Source organism: Mirounga leonina, unplaced genomic scaffold, assembly GCF_011800145.1.
Source record: "Mirounga leonina isolate KUSES-001 unplaced genomic scaffold, KU_Mleo_1.0 Mir_151, whole genome shotgun sequence".
NCBI lineage: Eukaryota > Metazoa > Chordata > Mammalia > Carnivora > Phocidae > Mirounga > Mirounga leonina.
This window is the reverse complement of record NW_023270377.1, coordinates 7437789-7458756: the sequence shown is the minus strand read 5'-3', so window position 1 is coordinate 7458756 and position 20968 is coordinate 7437789. Positions and strand designations below refer to the sequence as shown.

General features: G+C 39.1%; 1 protein-coding gene across 3 annotated transcripts in view; it reads left to right on the top strand.

Annotated features, from left to right (window-relative positions):
* DIS3L2 (DIS3 like 3'-5' exoribonuclease 2) overlaps window positions 1-20968 on the top strand; it is a 341559-nt gene that overhangs the window by 788 nt on the left and 319803 nt on the right. Inside the window, exon 2 of one of the 3 annotated variants that reach the window (XM_035006875.1) lies at window positions 9493-9590. The exons of 1 other annotated variant lie outside the window; for it this stretch is intronic. The gene's annotated coding sequence lies outside the window, so the exon portion shown is untranslated. Of the gene's footprint in view, window positions 1-9290; window positions 9591-20968 lie in introns of those variants that run through there. One more of the 3 variants, XM_035006876.1, reaches the window with a different exon arrangement.

Below are 20968 nucleotides of genomic sequence, written 5' to 3'. Positions count from 1 at the left end.
TTTGACTTACATGTGAAAAGATACCGTGACACTGAAAACCTCCCTTAATTGAGTTTGTAGATGTGGTACTAAGAAAACTCTAAACCTTGTTTGAACATTGTTGGATAACGACTTTATATTTAATCTAATGATGAAGCTAAAACTGAGGCATATGAAAAATCTTCAGGAATGACATTTGCAGGAATTTCTGTACCAAAATCCATTATTTAACGCAGTATAATTTCGTATCAGTTCAGTAAGTATTTAATAAGCACCCACTGTGTTATATTATGTGAAAGGATATAAAATAAGAGTGTATAGATTGTTATTATTGGGAAAACTATAAAGCAGCATTTGTTTAAATGCAAAATCAGAGGGAGGAGAGATCAGTGTGGGCTGGAGTTTTCTGTATTATGTTTATGGATTATATCTCTAAAGTATAGATAGTTTGTATTTGTGTTGGAGGGGACAGGGAATCCTAAATAGTTTCTTATGTTTTTAAGGGTTTTGGGAAATAGTTCCAAGTGACATTTTGTAGTTTTTATTTAAAGCTCTACGATTACTTGATTGCAGTATCTATTTCTTTCACTCTTAATACAAATCTGGCATTTTTCTTGTTTGAGATCTAAATAAATATGGCTTATAGTAGGGGGCTTTCCCACTTAAGAGATTCATTCCTTTGCTTCTGTGACGGTCTTACTTTTATATGTGTCACCACAGTTTTCAGTAGAGTTAGTTACTAGTTCATATATACTTACGAGTCTTGTGAAATGTTGCTCTTTATTCATTTGACAGGTATTCCAGAGTGCCCCCTATGTAGCAGGCATTGTATCAAGAAATGCCAAAAACAATTTGCTCAGCAAGTAGTAATTCTGCTTTATCTACGATGTGTGTGTGTATTTGTGTGTTTTACTTATCAGCCTTTGATGCTCAGCATTTGCCTAGGGACATAGAAGGGCCAGAGAAATGTTTGTTTTTTTTTTTTTTTTCTTAAGAGTTGAATAGGGATTTTAGGCTTAATTGATTTGGACATCCTCCAAAGATTCATTAAGGAAACCTCTTAGGATGTTTCATTGCTTTCTTATAGGTTTAGTGCCCTATATTCACTTGTTCAACAAATATTTGACTGCTTATTGGGTACACCGTGTTTGGCCTTGGAAATTGGGGGGGGGGGGAGAGTGAATGCATCTCTGGCCCCTGTCTTTAGCAGATGATACCAAATAATCACATGAATGTAAAACTGCAACAGTGACACTATTTGATTTAGGGAAGTCACTGGAAAGACATTTGAACTAAGATCTGAAGGATGCACGGGAAAGGAAGAGTGTTCCAGTCAGAGCAAACAGCAAGGGCAAAGATGGTGGGGTTCATGGGGAGGACTGGGGATTTAGGGTACAGCTCTATGTAGAGAACAGGAAGAGTGTTGAATCTGGTGGGAGAGGGGGTTGGAGAGGTGTGGTGGGCCTTGTAAGCAGGTTGAGGAGTTTTTCTTTATTTTTGGAACAAGGAGAAGTCTCTATACAGTTTTACTTAGAGACTTAGGCTGGATTGCAGATGGGGATGACACAGATTGGTTTTAAATAGTCTGCTTTGTATTTCTACCATTGCTTAGTATTTGTATTGTCTTCTTATTTCCTTAACATGCTCCCTCAGCTTTATTGTAGTTAGAGAAGCTTCCATGTTCTACCAGCGAGATGTGTCCACTTTATTTATTTTTTTAGTTGGGACAAAAGGAATTTTAGGGGTTAGTATTGGACAGTAGAAGTTAGTTGATCTGAAATATTTTTGCATCAGTATGACTGCTGGGGCACTAACTTCTGTGACTTTTTTTAAAGATTTATTTATTTACTTGAGAAAGAGCACGCGCGTGAGAGCACATGGTGGGAGGGAGGGTTAGAGGAAGAGGGAGAGAGTCTTAAGCAGACCCTGCTGAGTTTGGAGCTGGAGGTGGGGCTTGATCTCAAGACCCAGAGATCACAACCTGAGCTGAAACCAAGAGTTGGACGCCGAACCAAGAGTTGGAAGCTTAACCAACTGCGCCACCAAGGTCCCCCTGTGACTGTTTCTTTTTAATTGTAGTAATAAAAACACATAATATAAAACTTACCCTCTTAACCATTTTTAAGTGTATGTTCAGTGATGTTAACTATATTTACACTAGGACTTTTTTATCTTGCAAAACTAAAACTCTGTACCCATTGAACAACTCCCTATTTCTACCACCCCCCTCCCCAGCTTCTGGTGCATTTGAGTTTTATTGCTGTAAATGCTGTTTGTTTGGTTTTTTTTTAAAGATTTTATTTATTTGACAGAAAGAGAACACAGATAGGCAGAGGGAGAGGGAGAAGCAGGCTCTCCGCCGAGCAGGGAGCCTGACGCAGGGCTCGATCCCAGGACCCTGGGATCATGACTGGAGCCGAAGGCAGACGCTTAACTGGCTGAGCCACCCAGGCACCCCTGCTGTAAATGTTTTTTAAGAATCATTATTTGTACCACATCTTGTAGTACTCATCTCAGAATGCCTTCGGACCAGTTGATTTTGGGTATTGGACTGAAAATGATTTTGAGATGGCTCAATATTTTAAGTACAAAAAAGTATAACAAAGCATTTTCTTGGGTGGGGGAGATTTGTAAATTTTTATTTGCAGTTTCCCAATTTGTCCTAGACTTTGGATTCCTGCAGTGTTGTGGAACTAGCCTTATAGAATCCAGTTTTTAGAATGTCCTTTGAATCTTCAGAAAAATTTTTTGTTTTATATGGGGAATTGCTGTGGGAAGTGAAGTTCATTTTCATGCAAATACTACTGAGCACATGCACAAGTCAGATTGTGAGTGGGCCTGGAATGGTTCCATAGATCCCTCTGAGGTCCAGCCATCTGTGCCATACTGGTGATGTCAGGGAGACAGCCAGCATTCTTGTTGTCTTTATTAAATGGAGGGTGGTGGAGCTGCACGAGATGCTCCTTTGTGTCACATTATGGGACATAGAAGGATCTGACAAGGACTTTTCAGATAGCATTTTATTTGGAACCATAGCAAGAACTTGATGCCCCGAGTTGTAATTATACGATTAACCCTCACATTGAGGCTGGAAGTGGTCAGGTTTAGTCAACTGTTAGTCCAAAGAACTTATTTTTCTAGTTTCTTTTTTATTGTGGTAAAATTTACCATCTTAACCATTTTTAAGTGTATGGTTCAGTGGTATTAATTACTTTCTTAATGTGTAAACATCACCACAATCCATCTCCATAACTATTTTTCATCTTTTTTTTTTTTTTTTTAAAGATTTTATTTATTTGACAGAGAGCAAGAGAGCACAAGCTGGGGGAGCTGCACAGGGACAGGGAGAAGCAGGCTCCCTGCTGAGCAGGGAGCCCGATGCACACGGCTCGATCCCAGGACCCTGAGATCATGACCTGAGTCAAAGGCAGACGCTTAACCGACTGAGCCACCCAGGCGCCCCCAAAATTTTATTTTTAAAGATTTGATTTATTGATTTGACAGAGAAGAGAGAGCAAGCACAAGCAAGCCTTGTCTCCAGGCAAAGGGAGAGGGAGTAGCAGACTCCCCGCTGAGCATGGAACCTGATTCAGGGCTCGATCCGAGAACTCTGGGATCATGACCTGAGTCGAAGGCAGACACTTAACTGACTGAGCCACCCAGGCACCCCTGTTATAAGGATTTTGATTCACTGTCTTCTACCTTGCTTGTGTCTGACAAGAGATCTGATATCCTTATCTCTGTTTCTCTATACTTAATGTGTCTTTTTTCTTTGCTGCTTTTACAATTTTCCCTTTCAACTACTTTGAAGCAATTTAACTATCATGTGTCTTAGTATAGTTTTCTTTTTTGTGTGTATGATTTGTGTCATTGGAAATCTTAGATTTATGGTTCTATAGTTTTTATCAAATGTGGAAAACTTTTGGCTGTTATTTTTTCAAATATTTTTTCTTTCTCCACTTCCCCTCCCCACTTTACAGATTTTTAATTACACATATATTAGGTTGCTTGAAGTTGTCTCCTAGCTCACTGATGTGCTCTTAAAATTTTCTGTCTTTTTTCTTTGCTTTTCATTTTGGATAGTTTCTATTGCTTTATCTTCAAGTTTGTTAATTTTTTCTTTAGTAGTGTCTAATCTGGTGTTAGTCACATCCAATGTATTTTTCATCTTACGCATCATAGTTTTTATCTCTAGACCTGAGATCACTCTCTGAGCCAAAACCAAGAGTTGGATGCTTAATTGACTGCACGACCCGGGTGCCCCAATATCTTTGATGTCTCTTAACCCTTTCAATCTTTCCTCTTTTTGAACATATGGAATATGGTTCTAATAACTGCTACTTTACTGTCCTTTTTTGTTATTTCCATACATTTCTACATTCTCTTTCTCTTTTTCTGTCTCACACACCCTATTTTTATTTTTTATATTTTATTTTTTATTTTTTTAAGATTTTATTTATTTGCGAGAGACAGAGAGCATGAGAGGGAGGAGGGTCAGAGGGAGAAGCAGACTCCTTGCTGAGCAGGGAGCCCGATGGGGGACTCGATCCTGGGACTCCAGGATCATGACCTGAGCCGAAGGCAGTCGCTTAACCAACTGAGCCACCCAGGCGCCCCTCACACACCCTATTTATTAAAGGAAGTAATGTGGAGTGCCTGGGTGGCTCAGTTGGTTGAGCATCCGACTCTTGATTTCGGCTCAGGTCACGATCTCAAGGTTGTGGGATCAAGCCCTGTGTCAGATTCTGCACTCAGTGCAGAGTCTGCTTGTCCCTCTCTCTCTGCTCCTCCCCCTGCTCTCTCTCTGTCTCTAAAATAAATAAAATCTTAAAAAAATAAAGTAATGCAAGATATTTAATAATTTCTTTATTTTGTGTGTTTGGAAACAGGCTTATGAAAGGTAGTTTGGTTTGGTCAGGGTTAGACAATGTTCAGATTTAAATCTAGGTTTTTCACAACTTCTGCTCTTTCTGTTACTCCTGCCTCAGTAGGAAGAATAAGACAAATATAGAACTAAAAAATAGTAGGGAAGGCACCATAATAGAGAAGAATTATGCAAAATCATAAGGGAGTATGTAGATTAAAAAGACTTCTAAGGATGCAGGAAGCTTTTGGGATGAAACCTGAAGGACAGGTAAGATTTTGCAGGTTCTTTTTTTTTTTAATTTTATTTATTTATTTATTTGACAGAGAGAGAGAGCGCAGAAGCAGGGGGAGCAGCAGCAGAGGGAGAGAGAGAAGCAGGTTTCCTGCTGAGCAAGGAGCTCATTGCGCGCTGGGCTCGATGCGGGCTCCATCCCAGGACTTGGGATCATGACCTGAGCCAAAGGCAGACGCTTAACCGACTGAGCCACCCAGACACCCTGAGATTTTGCAGGTTGTTCTAATGAGGGTAAAGCATTTCAGGAGGAGAGGAGTGTATTGCAATGTGTGGGTTTGGAAGATTGGGACGTGTGTTTAGCTGAATTGGGTTTGAATATGGAAAGCAGATGACTAGGGAGGTTGGACTGAATTGTTGAGTATTTTTGATGTCTGGCTTTAACACCACTTTTTAATATATCTTGTCTCCAGTTGCTACATGCCTCTGACACAGGGATGGTGTCTTTTAAAATTTCTTTTCATTACTTAGTACAGTCTTGTATATAATTCACAGGTTTATTGATTGATTAATAACATTTTCTTACTCTAGTACCCTTGGTTCTACTTTATTATTACTTGTGATTGCATTGTTTATTGTATAAGAAGTCTTAAATCTTGTATTCATAAAATTCCTTCCAAAGAAGTCAGCATACTTTGTGCAAATTCATTTATCGATTGTCTCAGCAGTCAGCTTACCATATGCAAAGAGTATCCCACTTCCTCAGGCATCCAGAATCCTGCTTCAACTTAAGGGTCATTGTGTAATCTTGTACTGTTCTAATGAAATCAGTGAGTTTGATCAAAGAGTGCATTGCCCTTCGTTGTAAACTCTCCCTACACCCATGAATCTCCTTGCTAATGCAGCTTCAGAAGAAAAGGTGAAAATCAAGGATTTTGCTAACTCCTGAAAGTTGTCTACTTAGAAGGAGATGACAGAACCAAGCAGATTTTCGGTGGCAAACATTGAATCTAGAATTAAGAGGCTATATATATATGTCTTTACATGCAATCTGTACAGTGTTTTTTTGTTTTACTTTTTTTATTTGAGTATAGTTGGCACACAATGTGACATTAGTTTCAAGTGTACAACATAATGATCCAATTTCTTTATACATTGTGCTGTGCTCACCACGAGTGTAGCTACCATCTGTCACCATAACAAAGCTGTTACAAGATCATTGGCTATATGCTGTGCCTTTTTTTTTAAATTTTATTTTATTATGTTATGGTAGTCACCATACATTACATCATTAGTTTTTTTTTTTTTTGCAAAATATAACCTTATATTTGATGTACAAAAATATAATGTTATATCTCTATATCTGAATTTCTTTCTTTTTCATTTTTTATTTCAATACATGTCCTCTAATAGCCATCACCAGGCTAACCCATCCCCCCAGCCCCCTCCCCTCTAGAACCCTCAGTTTGTTTCTCAGAGTCCATAGTCTCTCATGGTTCGTCTTCCCCTCCGATTCCCCTCCCTTCATTTTTCCCTTCCTACTATCTTCTTTTTTTTTTTTTTTTTAAACATATAATGTATTATTTGTTTCAGAGGTACAGGTCTGTGATTCATCAGTCTTACACAATTCACAGCGTTCACCATAGCACATACCCTCCCCAGTGTCTATCACCCAGCCACCCCATCCCTCCCACCCCCCACCACTCCAGCAACCCTCAGTTTGTTTCCTGAGACTAAGAATTCCTCATATCAGTGAGATCATATGATACATGTCTTTCTCTGATTGACTTATTATGCTGTGCCTTTTTAGTCCCACATTGTTTTTTTGTTTTTAAATTATGGTCTTTTATTAATACTGAGAAGTTATAAAATAATGTATGAAACATATATGTAAGGTATGCAGAATAATAGGGCAATGAGTATCCATATAACAACCACCGAGTGTAGGAAAAAATGTCATTGCTGTTGAAGATCTATGTTCTTGTTTGTAATCCTACCCCTTCTTTTCCCTTTCAGAGGTAACCTGAGTTTTGTATTTTTTTTTTTTTTTAAAGATTTTATTTATTTATTCATGAGAGACAGAGAGAGAGAGGCAGAGGGAGAAGCAGGCTCCCAAGGAGCAGGGAGCCCGATGCGGGACTCGATCCCAGGACGCTGGGATCATGACCTGAGCCGAAGGCAGACGCTTAACCATCTGAGCCACCCAGGCGCCCTGTATTTTCTTTATACTTGAACCACATCCTTTGTATCCTTTTTTTTTTTTTAAAGATTTTATTTATTTATTTATTTATTAGAGAGTGAGTGGGAGAGAAACAGCATGAGAGGGGAGAGGGTCAGAGGGAGAAGCAGGCTCCCCGCTGAGCCAGGAGCCCGATGTGGGACTTGATCCCAAGACCCTGGGATCATGACCTGAGCTGAAGGCAGTCGCTTAACCAACAGAGCCACCCAGGCGCCCGACATCCTTTGTATCCTTAAACTGTTTTTTAATTTTTGCATGTTTTTGAAATTTGTAAAATGGAATCACAATACAGATAATTTTCAGTGATTTGCTTCTCCCTAGAACATTATGTGTGTCTGCTTTGGTCACATTGTGCCAATAATGAATCCTGGCCCGCTTGTACTTAGGAGCATAAATTTCTTTTTTTTTTAAAGATTCTATTTATTTATTTGAGAGAGAATGAGATAGAGAGAGCATGAGAGGGGGGAGGGTCAGAGGGAGAAGCAGACTCCCCGCTGAGCAAGGAGCCCGACGCGGGATTCAATCCTGGGACTCCAGGATCATGACCTGAGCTGAAGGCAGTCGCTTAACCAACTGAGCCACCCAGGCGCCCACATAAATTTATTTCTTAATAATTTTCCTCACAGTCTCATAAAGAATAAGATTCATATGTTTCTGCCTTTTAGAAATAAAAAAAAGATAATGCTTTCTGACTGGATACAAATAAGCCAGTTTCCTTTAAGACCTTCCATCTCCATGCGCTCCAGAACCCATCTCTGAGGGCCATACCTTAGTGAGTGGGTAGAAGTCCTTGAAGGTGGCTTATTTTTCCTGTCTTTCCCCTTCTTCTGTACCTTGGGCAGCCCGGACACTCCCCATTCCTCAAATAGGTATGGTTTTGGGGTTCTTTATCCTGACTGCACATAAGGATAATACCATGCCTATGCAAAGACTAGCCAATTAAATTTCAGTATTTCTTTTTTTGACTGTTCCTATCTTTTGTCTGTTCTTTTTTGTTTGTTTGTTTAACTTTGTTTTAATTGGGTTGCTTCTTTCATATTGATTTGTAGGTCTTGACATCTTGACATATTCTGTATATAAATCCTTGGATTTTTTTTTAAAAGATTTATTTATTTGAGAGGGACAGAGAGCAAGAGCAGGAACACAGAGGGAGAGTGAGAGGGAGAAGCAGACTCCCCGCAGAGCAGAGAGCCTGACCCAGGGCTCCTTCCCTCTCCCTGTCCTCTGGCAACCATCAATCTGTTATGTCTCTGTGCATTTACCTATTCTGGATATTTCATATACATGGAATCATATGTGACCTCGTGTCTGTCTGTCTTTTTTCACTTAGTATAATGTTTTTAAGTTTCATCCATGTTGTAACATGGGCTCATTCCTTCAGATACACTCATTTTTATGGCTAAAAAAGATTCCATTTTATGTATATGCCACTATTTATCCATTGAGGGACATTTGGGTTGTTTCCACCTTTTGGCTATTATGAATAGTTCTGCTATGAACATGTGTGTATAAGTATTTGTTTGGATAATTATTTTCAACTCTTTTGGGTATATGCCTAGAACTGGAGTTGCTGGGTCATATGGTAATCCCATGTTTAACTTTTTGAGGAACGTCCAGTCTGTTTTCCATAGTGGCTGAACCATTTTACATATCTACCAGGAATTTATGAAAGTTCCACTTTCTCCACATCCTTGCCAATATTTGTTATTTTCTGGTTTGTGTTTTGTTTTGTTATAGCCTTCTGAGTGAGTGTGAAGGGGACCTCATTGTGGTTTTGATTTACATTTTCTTGATGGCTAATGATGTTGAACATGTTTTCATGAGTTTTTTGGCCTTGAATATATCTTCTTTGGAGTAATGTCCATTTGCATCCTTTGCCTTTTTTCTTCCATTTGATTGTTAAGATGAGATTGTCAATTTCTATAAAAAAGTCATTATTTGAATTTAATTGTGGTTACATTGTAATTTTTTAATCAATTTACAGCTGACATCTTTATAATATTGTGTCTTTCTGGTCAAGAGCAGGGTTTGTTTCTTTGTTTAGGTCTTCTGTGTTTTAAAAAATAATTTAAAAATTTAATTTAGATCTTATATCAGTCTTATTAATTTTATCCTCAGGCATTTTGTGATTTTGGTTACTACTTAGAATTAATCTTTCTCTCTGTTTTGTTTTTAGATTATTGTGGGCATATAGGAACGTTAGTGATAACTTATTTGTTGATTTTGGATCTACCCTTTCTGCATTCTTGCTGAAATCATGAGTCTTAATAAATTGTGAGTATATCCTTTGATAGTGATATTATCTGTAAATATTGAAAACCTAGTCTCTTTTCCAATATTTCTTCTTTTTACCAACTTTTTTGATTACATCGATGAGGACCTCTCTGGTACAGTGTTGAGTTGTTGGTGATATCCTTTCTGAACTTTAACATTACACCACTAAGTACAATGTTTACTGTTTCTGACTTATTTTTTAAAAATATTTAATTAGTTTATTTATTTGAGACAGAGAGAGAGGGCACAAGTGGGGGGGAGGGCAGAGAGAGGGAGAAGCAGACTCCCTGCTGAGCAGGGAACCCGATGAGGGGCTCTATCCTAGTCAAAGGCAGATGCTTAACCGGCTGAGCCATCCAGGTACCGTGACTTTTTTCGCACTATTTCTTTATTTGCTAAGGTTTTTTTTTTTTTTTTAATGCTGCTTAATACTAATTGGTGATAAACTGTATAATGTTTTTTGTTGGGCATTTATTAAGCTGTCCACCTCCCCCTGTTACTATGTAGTAAATCATATTAATATGTAGATTCTCTTAGAATATATCTTGAGCATGATCTTCCATATGCTGTTGGGATTCAGTTTGTTAATATCTTATTTAGTATTTTTCCATCTGTGTTCATAAGTGAGATTGTCCTATATTACTATTATTATTGCTTATGTGCTTTCCTTGTTTGGGTTTGAAATCTAGAATACAGTTAACATTTAGCATGTTAGGGAGTTTTTCATCTTTTTCTTTTTTTTTTTAAGATTTTATTTATTTGAGAGAGAGCATGTAAGCATGGGGGGGGGGGCAGAGGGATAGGCAGGCTCCCACTGAGCAGAGAGCCTGACAGGGGGCTTAATCCCCACACCCTGGGATCATGACCTGAGCTGAAGACAGATGCTTAACCAACTGAGCCACCCAGGCACCCCTCATCTTTTTCTGTACTTTGGAGTAATTTACCTAACATGGGAAGCAAGATATTTGCTTTTATATTTGTTTATGATATGGTGTGTGTTCAATACTTACATATTTTAATTTTTTGCAATTGAATCTATTAATCTTTTTATCATTTCATATTTTGTGGTCACTTCTTTAATCCATCAGATTTGGTGTGGGGCAATTCATTTCCTTCCCCTATGTAGTTGACCATTGTTCCACCACCATTTAGTGAGAAATCTATCTTTATTCCACTGATCTGAATTGACACCTTACTCATACATTATTTACAAATTTCGATGTGTTTCTTAGCTTTATTATTTATTTATCTTTGCTGCTGTTTTTTTTTTTTTAATTTTATTTATTTATTTGACAGAGAGAGAGAGACAGAGAGGGAACACAAGCAGGGGGAGTAGGAAAGGGAGAAGCAGGCTTCCCGCTGAGTAGGGAGCCCAATGTGGGGCTCGATCTCAGGACCCTGAGATCATGACCTGAGCCGAAGGCAGTTTTGCTTAACCAACTGAGCCACCTGGGCGCCCCCTTCCTTTTTTTTTTTTTTAATTAATTTATTTATTTGACAGAGAGAGAGAGAGAGCACAAGCAGGGAGAGGGAGAAGGAGAAGCAGGCTCCCCGCAGAGCAGGGAGCCCAATGCGGGGCTCGATCCCAGTACCCTGGGATCATGACCTGAGCTGAAGGCAGACGCTTAACCAACTGAGCCACCCAGGCACCCCTTATCTTGCTTCTTAACTGAGGATATTTCTTGTATATTGAAGACCTGGAGCTAAGCACTTCTGTCTATAGAATGAAAAAAACTGTCTTGGCTTTCACAGAGGATTTATGGCACAGGGATCCACTGGAGGACATGGATTAGCTGATAGTGGTTTAGAAATGGCTGGAGTTTGAAATGGTGGCTACTGTGAGAGGCCTGGACTAAAAATGGGTGGATTAATGTGGGTCTACTCTAGAGTGAGTGTCACTGACTAAGAACTTGGAATTCCTGGGAGAGGGAAGCCTCATGAAGTGGAGAGATGGTCCTGAGGGCTGCACAAGAACTCACACTGAGTCTCTTGGAACTGATTAAAGGGATTCTGGCTCCTAGCAAGATGGAGATTCTGAGCTGGAAGGAACCTTAGATCCTCATCCCTTACAACTGACTTAGACTTGTGCAAAGTATTTGAGGCCTTGGGGAACTGGAAAACATTTTTGAATCTACTTTTTAGCTTTTGGCTTCTGAAGTAAAGGTTGGACTAGAGACTGAGATGCAGCAAATCAGAGAACAAATACGGTGCTCAGTGGGGAGAATTGGAGAATATGTTTGGAGAAGCTTATTATAGACACATAGTCATTATATTCCTGGGACAGTTTTTTAAATATTTAAAAAATAGTTATATATGACTTAGGTAAAGAATTAAAAATAGAATCAAGTTCTTTATTGCCCAGTTTTCTAATTTAGTATTAGTGGGATATAATAAAAAGGCTATTAATTTAGTAGTGTCTGAACTCATTCTAATACTTTTGATTGTGCTGGATTTTCTAAGTAGCAGGGATTTCATTTATCATTGATCTTTTGCCTCTTTTCTAATGTTTATATGGTCTTGGTTATAGCAATGACTAGTGCCTTTAGAATGATATTAAATAACACTATAATAGCTGGCATCCTTTTCCTATTCTTAAGTTAATAGGAATGCTTCTAGTGCTTCACAATTGTAAGTTATTTTTTGTTTTAAGTTTTTTGCTTTTTAAACTTTATTTTTAAATTAAGCTTTTTACTTTGAGATACGTGTAGATTCACATGCAGTTGTAAGAAGAAATACAGAGAGATCCTGTGGATATTTCACCCAGTTTCCTCATGTGTAACCATAATATCACAACTAGGAAATTGATGTCAATACAATCCACCCATGTTATTTTGATTTCATTAGTTTTAGTTGTACTGGGGTGTGTGTGTGTGTGTGTGTGTGTGTATTCTGTCACATCTGTAGATCTGTGTGACCACCAGTGCAGTCAAGATACAAAATAGGTCCTGCACAAGAATCTCCTGGGCTACCCTTTCATAGCTACAGCCATCTCCCTCCCTCTCTGCCTTCTTAACCCTTGGCAACCGTGACACTCTCCTCTCTCTCTCTGATTTGTCATTTCAAGAATACTATAAATGGAACCATACAGTACATAACCTTTGAGATTGCTTCACTCCACATAATTCCCTTGCAGTTCATCCAGGTTATTGTATATATCAATAGTTCGTTCCTGTTTATTGTGAGTAGTATTTCATGGCATGAACGTACCACAGCTTGTTTCACCATTTATCTGCTGAAGGGCACATCTGGGTTGTTTTCAGTTTTTGGCTATTACAAATAAAGTTTTATCAGTTGATCAGTAATGCATCTTTTAGCATCTTTCCCCCTCTAGTGCAGGATCTAGTCTAGGGTCACACATAACATTTAGTTGTCCTGTTTCCTTTGTCTTCTTTAACCTGGAAATATTCTTTTAGCCTTTGTCTTTTGTGACATTGATATTTTTGAAGAATAGAGTCCTCTTTTTTTTTTTTTTTTTTAAGGATGTTCCTCATTCGGTTTGTTTGATGTTTCCTCATGATTAAATTCAAGTTATGTATTATTCTTGGCCTGAATACTACAGAAGAGGTGTTGTTTCCTTGATAAATTCATCTTATTGCATTAGAAAAACATTCTTTTTAGTAGTTTACTGAGAAGTCTTAATTCAGAACGGGTGTAGGGTGCACATTGTTAGAGCTTGGAGTCTAGGCCACTGGCTGGCTGGTGGACTCAGAAGCAGTGTAGGTAGTATGCTACACAAGCGGCCAGGGTCTCTGGCTCAAGTGCATGCACTTTGATAGTAATTCTTGGAACAAGTCAAAAAACAACAAAATAAAACACATGCCTTTTGGCTTCTATCTTCATGATGATTTGGTTCCATTCCATTAATTTACTAACCTAATGAATATGTTTTTTTTTTTTTTAAAGATTTTATTTATTTATTTGAGACAGAGAGAATGAGAGAGAGAGAGCACATGAGAGGGGGGAGGGTCAGAGGGAGAAGCAGACTCCCCGCCGAGCAGGGAGCCCGATGCGGGACTCGATCCCGGGACTCCAGGATCATGACCTGAGCCGAAGGCAGTCGCTTAACCAACTGAGCCACCCAGGCGCCCACCTAATGAATATGTTAACAGGTCTCTACCATGGGTTCATGTTTTATAATTTTTAAAACTTAATGTTGGACTTAGTATTTTATTTTTTATATTGGGTTTTGCATTTTTGTTTATAATAAAAATTTCTCTGTAGTTCTGTATGTAAAAAACAGTGTGTGTGTTCTTTCTTTGTCAGATTTGGTATCGGGGTTGTTTAGCCTCGTAGAATAAATTGAAAAGCTTCCATAACATTGAAATTACCTGTCTCTCAAATCATCTTGGCCTGGTGCAATTTGGGGGGAGTGTGTGGATCTTTGGCAGTGTTTTCTGGTTTCTTCTCTGTGATTAAAGATCTATTTAGGTTTTTACCTTTTTTTTAAAGTTCTGTCCCTGTCCTACTTTCCATTGCTCTTAGAATAAAGACCCAGGCTGTGCATTTGGGGTCGTGTACTCTTGATCCTGCCTACGTGTTATCACCATTCTTTTATTTCTTCAGTTGCTAGAGCTAACTCTGAGCCCTCCTAGGTTTCCCCTCTTCTTATGCTCATACCAAGTCTTACCAATTCTGTTCTTAATTTGTATTTTGAACCCGTCTCCCTTTTTTCCATCCCCACTGCTACCTGGATCCTTCCAGTTGTCTTAATAGGTTTTTCAGTCCCCAGTGTCTCCTTCCAAATCAGCCTCTGAATTGCAGCTGCAGTGATCATGGTAACATGCAGATCTGATCATGTTAGGCCCCTGAACATTCTTTGGTGATTCCAGGGCAGAACTTTTCCCCAGTGCTTCTGACTTGGGTACAAGACTCCTTTTGCTTATCCCTGTTTTCCAGCTTCTAGCTTCCATCAGCGCCCCAGCAGTCCAGCTGCACCTCATTACCTAGAATTCCTTTGCCCATGCTTGTTGCTGTTTGTCCTCTGACCCTCTCCTCAGCTTCTTCATCTTTGAGTGTTTCTCACAAGCCTTTCTCTGTGAAGCCCTCCCAGAGGGGACCTCTTCACCAACAGAGTTTACTAGTTCCTCTCCGTGCAGCTACCTTACTTTTGCTCTTTTGTGACTGTAGTTCTCTTCTATTGAAACTATTTTTTACATGTCTTTTTCTGCTATATCCTGTGAGCTTTTTAAGGGCAGAAGCTTTGCATGTCATGTTAGTAATGTGCTTGGCTCCAGTTAGTAATGTTTGTTGAATGAGTACAAGCTGTAGTTAGAGGTTTGTGAGAAAACTAATTTGATTGAAGCAGAAGGTTATAATAGGAGTAGGGAAGACAATAAGCCTGTATGGGCCAACAGATTATGAAGCAGCTGAAATGTTTGGACTCTGTCTTTAGTTAGCAAGATGGGTAGAGGAAGAAGGCAAGAGGAGGCAAGGTCATTTATTATTGTTGTGCTATAGAGACTGATTAAAGTACTACCATTATGGTATTTTTAGATTTTTTGGTCTTTTTTAAAAAGTGTGAGTGCTGATTTTTCAAATAAATGAAGATTGCTGCTAGGGCGCCAGGGTGGCTCAGTTGGTTGAGCGTCTGACTCTTGGTTTCAGCTCAGGGCATGGGCTCACGGTTGTGGGATTGAGCCCCATGTCGGGCTCTGCGCTGAGCTGAACATGGAGCCTGCTTGGGATTCTCTCTCTCCTCTCCCTCCCCTCTGCCCCCCCCCCCCCCCTCTCTCAAAAAAAAAAAAAAAAAAAAAGATTGCTGCAAAGATAAAATAAATGACCTTACGTTAATAATAGCAAATGCTTTTTGAGTGCTTACTATCTGCCAGGCACTCTTGTGAGAGCTTTACTTATATTACCTTATTTAGTACTCCCGACAGCTCTGCAAGATAGGTTTTTTTGTCGGCCCGTTTTAGATGGTAAAACTGAGGCACAGAGATGTGAAGTAACATGCCCAGAGCCACAGCTTTTAAGTGGCAGAACTAAGATTCAAACTTTGGCATTTTGGCTGCAGAAGCCTTTTAACCACTAAGCTCTGCTGTCTTCCATTAATCTTATAGCTTATTGGGTGGCACCTAGCTTTCCAGAAACTGGCATTTTAACCTTGAACTAAGGACCAGTGAAACCATTTTCTATGTTAGTGGACATGAGCAAGTATTTTTTGACTTCTTTTCTAGTAGATAATCCATTTTGTGGTGGCTTCAGATGTTTCATCTGTTACCTCAAGTGGGGGCTAAAATTGAGCCTGTTCTGCATCCGATTAGCATTTAGGGTACTTTCTGAAAGTGTTAAATGTTTGAAATGAAGTTTAAATGCCACCAGTTGGTTGTTTTAGCAAATCAGAAATGAGAGCTTAAACGAAACCTTATTAAGTTAGTTGCCTGGCCCCTGTCATTCAGGCCAGGTAAGGATTGTTTCTTCTAGCACATTCTTCAGTGCTTGGTCCAGTCTTTGTTAATTGTCTCAAAGAAATAGCTCCACTATCCCTGAAGGAAAGCGGTTTTCTAATCTCTGATCTGAGAGTTTTTCTTTGTAATTAGATGTGGAGATTAAAATGTGCTTTATTCTGAGTTTCTTTTAAGGTCACTACCGTCTGAAGTAGTACAGAATACATGAGTCTGGGTTTGCCAAGATTACAGTTGCTGTGGGAATCATAACTTTGGATTTCCTCACATCTGGATTAGTGAAATTTGCACAAAGCCTGTGTATGAATATAAGCCTTATATTTTATGTGCATCTAGAGACAGCAAGATCTTAGTGACGTAGCTTCCCGATAAATGACAAATTGAACATTGGCTGTCTGATGTTTTAAAATAATCAGAAGATTCTGAACTTGGCTGTGGAGTCAGTGTCCCGTACTCTGCTGCTCTGCTCAGAAGGCTTGCATCCACCCTGGGAAACTGGAGGTCTGGAGTGGAGGCAGAGGACCAGCTTGTTTCCCCGGGGCCTCTAGACCTCAGGTTTGTCTGTCTCCCCGAGAAGTAGGGATTCCGGTGCTGCTGTTTTGAGTTCTGCTTTTGAAGAAGCAAGGAGAAGAAATGCTGCAGGTCTTAGTTGCCTTTCAGCGTTCTTGGACTTCCTTTGGTTCTCTGCTTCCTTGGATCGTCCTATTTTTCTGCTCTCTACCTGAAGTGATTAACTGTTACATCCGCGGTAATGCCCTTGTGGGTGGTAGAGGTTTCTATCTGGGAAATGTAGAATTTTGAAAAGCCACAAACCCTAGAGTCACCATCTTTCAAACTCACTTCTGTTGAATGGTGTGAATGTGAACCACAGTTTCTCTACAGAAAGGAGGGCTAGCATCAGTTTGTCTTGGGAGGCCTCTCTCAAGGTCCCCTAGTCCAGGGCGCTCAGCTGACAGACAGATTCCAAATTGACAAGTTGGCTTAGGGGTCATCCAGCTTTCCCCGTTTTTCCATCTGTGGTCTGGATTCAGTCTTCATCTTTTTGCCATTTGGAATGTGGTGTCCTGCATTCCTCCAGATGCCTTGAATAATGCTAGAAATCTTCATTGTCATTTTCGAGGGGACAGTACAACTGCTTGTGACTTGGCTTGTCTTCCCCCGGGACTGTCTACAGTGCATGATAAGCACCTTGTGTTGTAGGCGGGAGCATGGTCCTCAGCGAGGGCTTCCCGTAGAGAGTAAATTCCAGATGTCTGTGGCTGCAGCCTTTGAGAGTAGGCATTGGTGTAGCCCCATTTTCCCGAGAAGAAAGTAATGATATAACGGACAGAGTTCTAAAAATAAAGAGCTAACACAGAAGCCAGCTTGGTAATAATCTCTTGTGTAAAATAAAAAAATAAAATAAAATAAATAAAATTAAAAAAAATTTTTTTTTCATGAAAACTGACATGTGATATCATATGAACCTAGGGAAAATTACTTTCACTTCTTGTATATTTTAGTCATTCTGTTCATCTGATTATAGATTCTAAAAGTTAGACATTTTTCTAGATTGCCATGGTAAAATTGGCCATGTGGGTAAGCTTTGCAGCTCTTTCCTTTGTCTTATTAATTTTGAGATTAGTGTTTGTGGGTAGATAATGGCTTTGATTACCATTTAAATTATGCATATAGCTGGTGGATGAATTATATTCTCAGCTTTATTATTAAGTAGCTGTTCTGTATCATAGCCTGAAATTTGGATTACACCGGTATGATAACCTTGTTCCATAAAATTTATGCTTTATGTAAGTAAAGGCCTTAAGGGATAACAGTAGCTATCACTGAATTGTTTGCTGAATAGAATATTTTGCCATTTATGCCCTGTAATTTAGAGTTCTTAAAAGGGAATTTAAAAGTCTTCCCATGTGCTTCAGTATAATTTAGTATGTATATGTGTATATGGGGGATATGAAGCCTGTGTGTGTGTGTGTGTGTGTGTAGGAGTAGATGAAAAACATTGGCTATTTATTGGTAGTTGTTGAATTTGAGTGATGAGCATGTATTTATTACTTCATTCTTTCTATTTTGTATGTGTATTTACATTTCCAAAATGAAAAGATAAAAGAACCTCTCCAAAAAGTAATGAAGAAAAGTGAAAAGATTGCAGACAGACTTTATTTGATAGCATGGACTAGGAGTTCATGCAATACATGTCACGATTTCTAATACCTTCTAGAGTGGCTTTTTCAGTGCTGCTGAAATATTGCCCTGAATTATGTCAGGAGAGAATATTATTTTATTCTGCGTTTGCCCAAGTTTACTGATCACGGCAGAGATTTTCCAGTGTGACTGACTGCTCACACATTATGAAAATAAAACCCTGTATGTTTTTGAGATGCTTTCTTTTGCTATTTGGTGCTGAGTATGAATTCTGACACCGATGGGTACCTTCCTTTGCCTAAAGAGATTCTGATTTCTGTTATAAAAAAAATGAAGTCTTTATTTGGTCCCTATTCTAGATTCCACAAGTTTCTCTGTTCCTTCCTCACTGGATAAAAAGAGATTTCTTCTTATTTCTAAAGGTACTTGTGTTTGACCCGAGCCTTCAGCTACTTTTTCTAAAATTTGTCTCCAAAGTTTGCACATTTATCCCAAAAGAGAGACTGGAGTAAATTTCAGGGGGTTGAAAATGACATTTGGTATGAAAGTCTTTAAAGCATAATCTTATTTGTAATCTTATTTGTTCCAATTTGGTAATTCTGTAGATGACTTAATTATAGTAATAAAATATGGGAGAGAAACATGAGATTGAATTTATAACATAATCCTGTACAAAGTACACATGACCAATGAAGCTGTTTACTGAAAAATGAAGCAGTTTCCACCTCATAGTATTTTGGGGTCAAGCTTATTTGGTAGCAAAGCTTTTATTTGAGAAGAGCCTGGGTTGATCTCTTTTGATTTTGATTTTGTATGCTGCCTGATTGCATATCTTACATTTGTTGTTGTGTCATTTATGACCAGAACTCTGGTACTTCAATGACATTAAGATGATTCTGTCTTGGGCGCCTGGGTGGCTCAGTTGGTTAAGCGACTGCCTTCGGCTCAGGTCATGATCCTGGAATCCCGGGATCGAGTCCCGCATCGGGCTCCCTGTTCAGCAGGGAGTCTGCTTCTCCCTCTGACCTTCCTCCTTCTCATGCTCTCTGTCTCTCATTCTCTCTCTCTCAAATAAATAAATAAAATCTTAAAAAAAAAAAAAGATGATTCTGTCTTTATTAGGCAAGGAGATGATACTTAGATGCATTCTAGCAATATCCTTAATGTACTTCTTGCCTTTAGTGATGTACTCCTGTGTATTATCAAGATGTGAAAATACTAAACTCCAGAATTCACTTAAACGTTATAATAGGCACCGAAATTTTTGTGTTACATGAATTTATAAAAGCACTTCATAAGCAGGGGAAAGTTAGTTCAATTATCTTTAAGGGTTCTCTTAAATTCTGGAATATGGGGAAATGTTGTAGTTTTTTGAAGACAACTATTATCTTTTAAAATTATAGTTGAGAAACATTACATAGACTTTCATTCTTTTTCATCAGTGTCAAGGTATATTGCCAAACTGTCTTTTCAATTCCCGTTATGACATTAGGCCATAATAAATTATCATCGTGTTAATCAAGAACATGCATTCTCCTTTGTAGGGCACTGTGTAGAAATAGGCATAAGACATGGTCCTCGCTCTTTTTTTTTTTTTTTTAGAGAGAGTGTGTGTGTGCGTGCGCGTGCACACACATGCACGGGGCAGGGGCAGGGAAGTGGGGAGGGGCAGAGGGAGAGAGAGAATCTTAAGCAGGCTCCATGCTCAGCATACTTAAGCAGTCTCTCCATGCTCAGAGACTCGGGGCTCTATCTCACCACCATGAGATCATGACCTGAGCTGAAATCAGGAGTTGGGCGCTTAACTGACTGAGCCACCCTGGCGCCCCATAGTTCCTGCTCTTAAATAATTTATAGTTGTTGAAGAGTAACAGGGCATCTCTTTTAATTAATTCATTCAGTAACCATTTCCTGGGTACCTTCTGTGTGCCAGCCCTACTAGGCACCAGGGATATAGTGGTGAACCAGACAGACAAGGCCCCACAGTTTTGGAGCTTTACATTCTGACATGCTGACATGCTGAACGATGTAATTGTTCAGGACTTTAGAAGGGAGGTACTACTTTGTTCTGGTATGGTTAGGATAGGCTATATTGAGGAGGTAGGACATGAGCTGGACAGAAAGTAGAATGGTCATTTCCCCCCTGCGTATTCTGTGGAACCTGCTATACATGATTTTGTAGTGAAAAATGTGGAAAACATAGCACACCATAGGAGTACAGAGAAGGGATCCCAAAAGCTAGAGAAATTAGGTGAGGTTCATAGAAGGGAGAGGATATGGAATTTGAGCTGTTCTTTAAGGGTGAAATTTTAAGAGTGAGGTTGGAGTGGATGGTGAGTGAATTGTGTAAGCTTGAGGAACACAAGATGTGTTGGGGGAGTGTTAGTCAAAATGTACACTTCCTTATGTCCCCCTTCTCCCCTCGCAGAAGCTATCATTTATCTTTGGCCTCACCTTCTCAGCTCTTTTCTATCAATATTTTAACACATTCAAGTTTCCCCTTTAATGAAAATGATAGCAACAACAAATGGAAACCCTATTTTTTTTTATTTCATCTCTTCCTCTTCACAGCCAGACTTCACAGAAGAGTCTCCTGGACTCATTAGTTCCATGTTCTCCCTGCCCATTAATTCCTCAGCTTATTTCTCGTTGGTTGTTTTTTCTGTACTTTACTAAAACAGCTCTCACCAAGCTCCTGGGACATCCGTGCTGCTACATCTGATGAATGCTCAGTTCTTTAAACTTTTTTTTTTTTTTAAGATTTTATTTATTTATTTGACAGAGAAAGACACAGCGAGAGAGGGAACACAAATGGGGAGTGGGAGAGGGAGA